Source organism: Stenella coeruleoalba (genome assembly GCF_951394435.1).
Source record: "Stenella coeruleoalba genome assembly, chromosome: X".
Taxonomy (NCBI): Eukaryota; Metazoa; Chordata; class Mammalia; order Artiodactyla; family Delphinidae; genus Stenella; species Stenella coeruleoalba.
This window is the reverse complement of record NC_137152.1, coordinates 82,012,170-82,018,927: the sequence shown is the minus strand read 5'-3', so window position 1 is coordinate 82,018,927 and position 6,758 is coordinate 82,012,170.

Below are 6,758 nucleotides of genomic sequence, written 5' to 3'. Positions count from 1 at the left end.
CATAAGCACCTGGAAGAGTAACAAGGAGAAATTTAGAGTCAAGATCTAGAAAAGGACTGCAAATCCACCACTTCCCTAGAGGTGCCTTGACCAGTTATGTAAATAAGTATTCAAAGCTTACTTACCTATCCAATAGTTTTTCCCAGGCTATCATGTACCATCAAAATTTGATTTAATTATTGATCAAGGAAATATTTATTGTTTCTCTATTGTGCTTTGTGCTAGAGACACAAAGATTATATGCTGAGATTTCTCTGCCTGGGGATGGGGTGTGGGAGATGGAGGGGGGCAGTCATATAAGCTGATAATGATAATAAAACACTTATGTGGAAAATGCTATAATCGAGGTTTGACCAGAAGGCTAGGGGAGTACAGAGTGGGGAACAACTAACTCTATCTGAGATTTCAGAGAGACTGCATTTGAGATGAGTCTTGAAGGACTCAGTAGATGTTTGCCTGTGCAGAGAAGGGAAGAAAGGGAGAAATGCATTCCCAGCAGAGGGACCCACCTGTGCAAAGGCGGATGTCACAAAAAAAGCACAGCATGTTCAGAGAACAGTAAGTTCAGTATGGCTGGAGTTTGGGAGGCACAGAGATGAAAAAGACATGGTGCCTGTCCCTGAGGAGTTCACATACGGAGAGAACAGACATGGGGAAAATCAAGCCATAAAGTGTTACTTGCATTAATTGTAGAAGTATTTATGGGTTGTAGTGAAGGGATGGATGAGGTGAGTTCTACCTGGCCATGTCAGGAAAAGTCTCCTTAGAGGAAATATACTTGAAGTGAGTCATAAAAGAGAAATCAGATTGCCATTAAGCAGAGAAGATAAAACAAAAAAGAACATTCCAAACAGCACAAAAATAAAATGTATGGTGTGACCAGAGTACAAGGTAGGTGCTTTGTGGGGAGTAGCAGGTGAGGCTGTGGCCAGATTGGGTCATGCCTTGAATGATAAGCAGAGGATTCTAAGGCTTCATCTCGTAGACAATAGGAAAGCACTGAAGACTTTAAGCAGGGGAGTGACATGACTAGATTTGCATTTTAGAAAGAGCCCTCTGGCTACCTTGTGGAGAGATTCTCTTGGGCAAAAACCCATTGAGGAGCTGTCAAAATAGGCAGGCAGTTGCAGTGAGGAGGGAGCAGAGAACATGGCTTTGAGTTACATTGAAGAGGTAAAACACACTGGGCTCGGTGATCACTTGGAGGTGAAGGGTGAGAGAGGTGAAGGAGTCAAAGGTTTTTAATTTGGGAGCTGGGTGGATAATATTGCCAACAGCAGGAAAGGAAAGACAAGAGAAGAAGCAAATTTGGTGTGGCAGGGGCAGGTGAGAGCAGTATTCCGTAATAAACTATTCTTTAGACATGTTCAGCTTTTGATGTCAAGAGCTAAGCTTAGAAAAGACATGAATGAAAAAGTTAAATGTACAGACCAACTGACAGTTTAGTGAATGTACACAAGTGTGATGAGGATGGGTGGCTAAAACAATGCTTGCAGATGATAAAAGTGATATCTTTTAGTGCTGGGCAAAGATGTGCCAGCTTTGATCCAATGGGCAGGAAGTGAACATCTTTGATTCCTGATCCTGATGATTAAATAGCCACCATTTTTAGTCTCTATTTCAGTGGTTCCCAACATTTTAGGTATAAGGGCCTCTTCTTAAAATAAAAACATCTCACTTCACCCACTCACACCTACATAGTAGCTGTACTTTTAGCACTTACGGAGTGAGAAAAACACTTATACATTTAAAAATCTGTGGACTCCTCACATTAAGTACCCTTCCCTCCTCCTCATGGGTCTATGGTCCAAAGATTGGGACCATTACAGATCATGAAGGTGCAAGAATTTATTGTCTGAAGGACATTTTACTGTAGTCAAAGTCCCTAGAGATCACACAACTACATCATTCCTCATCCCCAAAGAGATTGCCCTAAAGAATGGTTGAAAAGGTGGCTCCCCTCTGATCCAATGCCAACATAAAAGAATTAACCACTCAGATCAAAAATGAAGTACTGCTATGGACATATTGTAAGTATGATGGCTACAAAAGTCTTGCTTTCAGTCCTCTTTTTACATTAATATTTTTATACAAATAATGCATGTTTATAGAAAAACTGGAAAATATAAAAAAACATAACTGAAACTAAAAATAACCTATAATACTAGTATCCAGAGATAACCATTACTAACAGGTGTGAATCCTTATGGTAGTTTTCCTATGAAAAATATATACTTACACTTTGGAAATAAAATTGTCATCATATTATTTATATATTCATTATATATTTATAATTTTGTATCATGCTTTTTTTATTTTCCTTTTATATCATGATCAGTTTAGAATTTCACTAACTATTCCTCTAAAAGATGATTTCTAATGGCTGCAAAGCTGTTAGAGTGCTATGGTTGAGGCCATGGGTTTTTGCATCAGACAGACCTAGGGTCAAACCCACACTATTCAACCTAATATCAGTGTGGCCTGGGACAAGTTAACCTTTCTGAGCTTCAGTGTCCTCATCTGTAAAATGGGGATGACTGCCCTCGTAGACTACTTCTAACGATTAAAATTAATAATGTATTTAAATAACTTAGCACAGTGTCTGGCAATGGCACACTGTTCAATAAATGTTAGCTGTAATCATTGTTGTATACTATCCCACTGAATGGATATACCATAATTTATTTTAACAATTTAACACGTCACACTGCAATGAACAGCCTTGTGCATATTTGTGATTCTTTCCGTAAGATAATTTCCTAGAAGGGAAAACTCCTGGATCAAAGGGCATGAACCATTTTCAGACTTGTAATACATACTTCTTTATTTGTTAATTTATTTACTTTATTATTGGCTGTGTTGGGTCATCATTGCTGCACGCAGGCTTTCTCTAGCTGCGGCAAGCGGGGGCTACTCTTTGTTACAGTGCACTAGCTTCTCATTGTGGTGGCTTCTCTTGTGGGGCACAGGCTCTAGGCACACGGGCTTCAGTAGCTGTGGCGCATGGGCTCTAGAGTGCAGGTTCTGTAGTTGTGGCGCACGGGCTTAGTTGCTCCGCGGCATGTGGGATCCTCCTGGACCAGGGATAGAACCCGTGTCCCCTGTGTTGGCAGGCAGATTCTTAAACACTGCGCCACCAGGGAAGTCCCAGACTTGTAATACATACTTCTAAATTGCCCTAGAATAAAGTTAGATCACTTTGTACTACTCCCAATGTATGAGAAAGCCAGTTTCCCAGCACACTTGCCGGCAGTTAGTATTCTTATTTTTAAAATATCTTTGCCAATTTTGTAAGTGAAGATGGCATCTTGAGGATTACTTTGCATCCTTAACTACTAGAAATGCTTAGCTTTTTCCTTCCATTTTTAGTGGCCAGTTGTAGTTCTTCTTTCATAAACTATCCCTTTTTCTCTTTTGAGGTTCACCACTCTACAGATAAAATTCCTTCCTTCCTATTCTCCTCTACTGACCTGATGTCAGTTTGATGCTTCACAAAATAAAAATAAAACAAATCCAGGAATCAGGGAATTCAGATCTTCTAATCCCAACACAGGCCAAAAAGGGATAAACTCTTTCTAGTACTAGCGTGACTACCTTCTGTTATGTTCAGACTTTGCCACTGATTGTGACAAGTCATTTCACCTCTCTAGACCTTGGTTTGCTAAAATGTTAATGTTTAACAGTTGCCACACATCAAAATGCTAGCATTTGCTATATTTGTAGGGCATGCTTTTGTAGCCTGCTGTACTGTTTTTCTTGATCCTCAATGGACCTGGTAAGGTTGGCCCAGCCAGAATTATGATCCCATCTGACAGATGAAGATGCTGAGACACAAGTGAACCTGGACCTCCTGACTCTTGGCCAGTGCTCCTTGTTCTACATAAAGATTCTTCTTTCTGCCTCTTTATTTATCTCCATCCTGTCCCAATTACTACCTGTACATACTAATTGTTCTCTTCCTATTCCTCCTTTTAACTTGCAGAGTCTGTGAGGAATTGGAGATGAATCTGACTTGGTACCCAAAAGGTCGAGTGTGGGAAATAAGACATATAAACAAGTATCACAGGGGAGAAATGATTCATACCTTACGTGGGGCACAGAAATCATACTCTGAAAGGTCACAGAGCAGGAACTGTTCACTTCAAGCTGGAGGGATATAGGATATATTTATGGATGTTTTTGAGCTAAGGTGAGAGAGAAGCTTTGGATGCATGAAGTAGTATGGAGGATGCTTTTGCAGTGGAACCAACTCGTCTGTGCTCTCCCCTAGGTATCCTGCTAGATACCAAACTGTGGCTTTTTCCCAATAGGAATACTCTTTTCCTAGTTCTCAAAGCCATATACAGGCCCTTCTGGGAGGATTCAGGGAGGAGACATTGTTTAACTTAGGCAGAGATAAAAGCTTTAAATATATGTGGAATACCAGGATTTCAGCATGAAAGCAAGTTTGTTGGTGGAGGACAAGATTCATGCCCAATATTTATTTCTACCTCACATATTTTTAACACAGAGCCAGGCACAGAGCAGGCACTCGGTGAATGTTTTCTGACTTGATTTTCTTAATTAAAGTATAGTTGATTTACAACATTATATTAGTTTCAGGTGTACAACATAGTGATTTAGTATTTTTATAGATTATACTCCATTTAAAGTTATTATAAACTAATGGCTGTATTCCCTGTGCTGTACAATATATATCCTTGTTGCTTAATTATTCTATGTGTAGACAAATACTCTATGTTATCACTTATATGTGGAATCTAAAAAATAAAACAAACAAGTGTATATAACAAAAAGAAAACAGACTCACAGATATAGAGAACAAACTAGTGGCTACCAGTGGGGAGAGGGAATCAGGAAGAGGTGAGATAGGAGTATGGGATTAAGAGACAAAAACTAACTTGATCTACTGAATTGAACTCCAAACAGGTGAGTGTACAGGTCCTCAATTTTGTAGGTACAAATTCCAAGGGGCATGAAGAGAAAGGCTCTGGATATACACATTTCTTACATTTGTGTGAAATGATGTATACAGAACATTAGCATTTGAAGCAAGGCTTGAAATGGCAAAAAAACTGCAAACAACCTAATTGTCCATTACTAAGGACTTGTTAAATAAATAATTGTGTATCCATACAATGGAATTCTATACAGCTGTTAAAAACAGAATTAAGAACTATTTATGTGCCAATATAGAATGATCTCTTAAGATATATTTTTAAGTAAAAAGGAAACAAGAATAAAAAATAAAGTGGTTAGTTTACATTAGTTTTAAAAAAAGGAAAATATGTGCTTATATATGCAATAAAATATCTTTGGAAGTATAGAAAAGAACCCGTTAACATTGATTGCCTTTGGAGAATGGCATCAAGTGGCTACTAGACAGAGGTGGGAGAATTCCTTCCATTCCTTTGGGATTTTTCCTTATTTTCTCTCTTTCTAAAACTGAGAAATATAACTTACAAAAAAGTGCATAAAACATATGTGTAAAATATATTGAATTATTACAAAGTAAATCCCCATATAATCATGGCTTGGGTTGAGAAATAGAATAATTACTCACACCCACAAAAGCCCCATGTCACCAATAGGAGATATAGTTTTTACTGAATATCTTTTTGTACCTTTTGAATTTGGAGCTGTGTGAGTATATTAGCTATTTAACGGCTATTTTCTCCCTCCCTCCCCACTCCTCACCAAAGTGCCATGGACATCTTCAACTGTTTTATGGAAAGGTAGGTGTAGCAGCTTTTCCACAGTCAAATAAATAATAACAGTTAAAATTTACTGTATTCCATGTTTTACATATATTAACTAATCAGTCTACATACATCAAGCATTGAATCCTCAGGACAATCCTATGAAGTAGTTACTACTGTTGTCTGCATTGTGCAGGTAAGAACACGGAGGCACATAGGCAGTAAGTAACTTGTTCAAAGTGATATCGTTACTCTGAGGTAAGGAACTGGGATTTACATCCAGGCTAGTGTGTCTCAGAATACAAGTTCTTCACTGCTACACTATTCTGCATCTGTAAATTCTAGAACCCAGGCTCTGAGGCACTGTGGTCACTGACACTTAGTAAGTAGGGAAGATTCTTGGCTATGGGCCACCAGGTGGGAGCCCAAGGGCTGACTCAGACATGCCACTACCCAGGCAAAGACACAAGCAATTAAGAATGGACAGGATGCAGTGGGTCTGGGGTATCAGCCAGCTGGCAAATTCTACAGAACATTTAAATGACCTTCCAAGGACATCTGGGAGGTAAAATGCTAGTCAACTCTCCCAGTCTGACCTCAGACCTTTCCCAGTGCCTTAGAGCTCAGTAAATGCTTTTTGAACAAATGAATAAGCTCTTTCCACCTATAAACTGGAGAAGTTTAGGAACCTACCCTACAGAAGTACTTGCAGAAGTGGACGAGGGTGTCTGCTACAGTATTGTTTGCAATAGCAAAACTGCAATTGACTCAAATCTCCATCAACAAGGGACTGGTTAAGTATCGGAGAGGCGGCACCGCATAGCAGTGTAGAGTGTGGGCTCTGAGCCAGCACACTAGAGTTTGCATCCTGGCTCCAAGACCTAACAGCACAGGTTTGGACAAGCTCCCTGACTTCATGCTTCAGTCCCTGCATCTGTAAAAAAGGGGATAATGAAAAGACGTACTTCATAGCCTTGTTGTAAGGAGTTAATTCATAGTTTCTGACATCTAGTAAGTACTGAAATCTTTTCTATTATTGCAGCCACTCATGCCATGGAA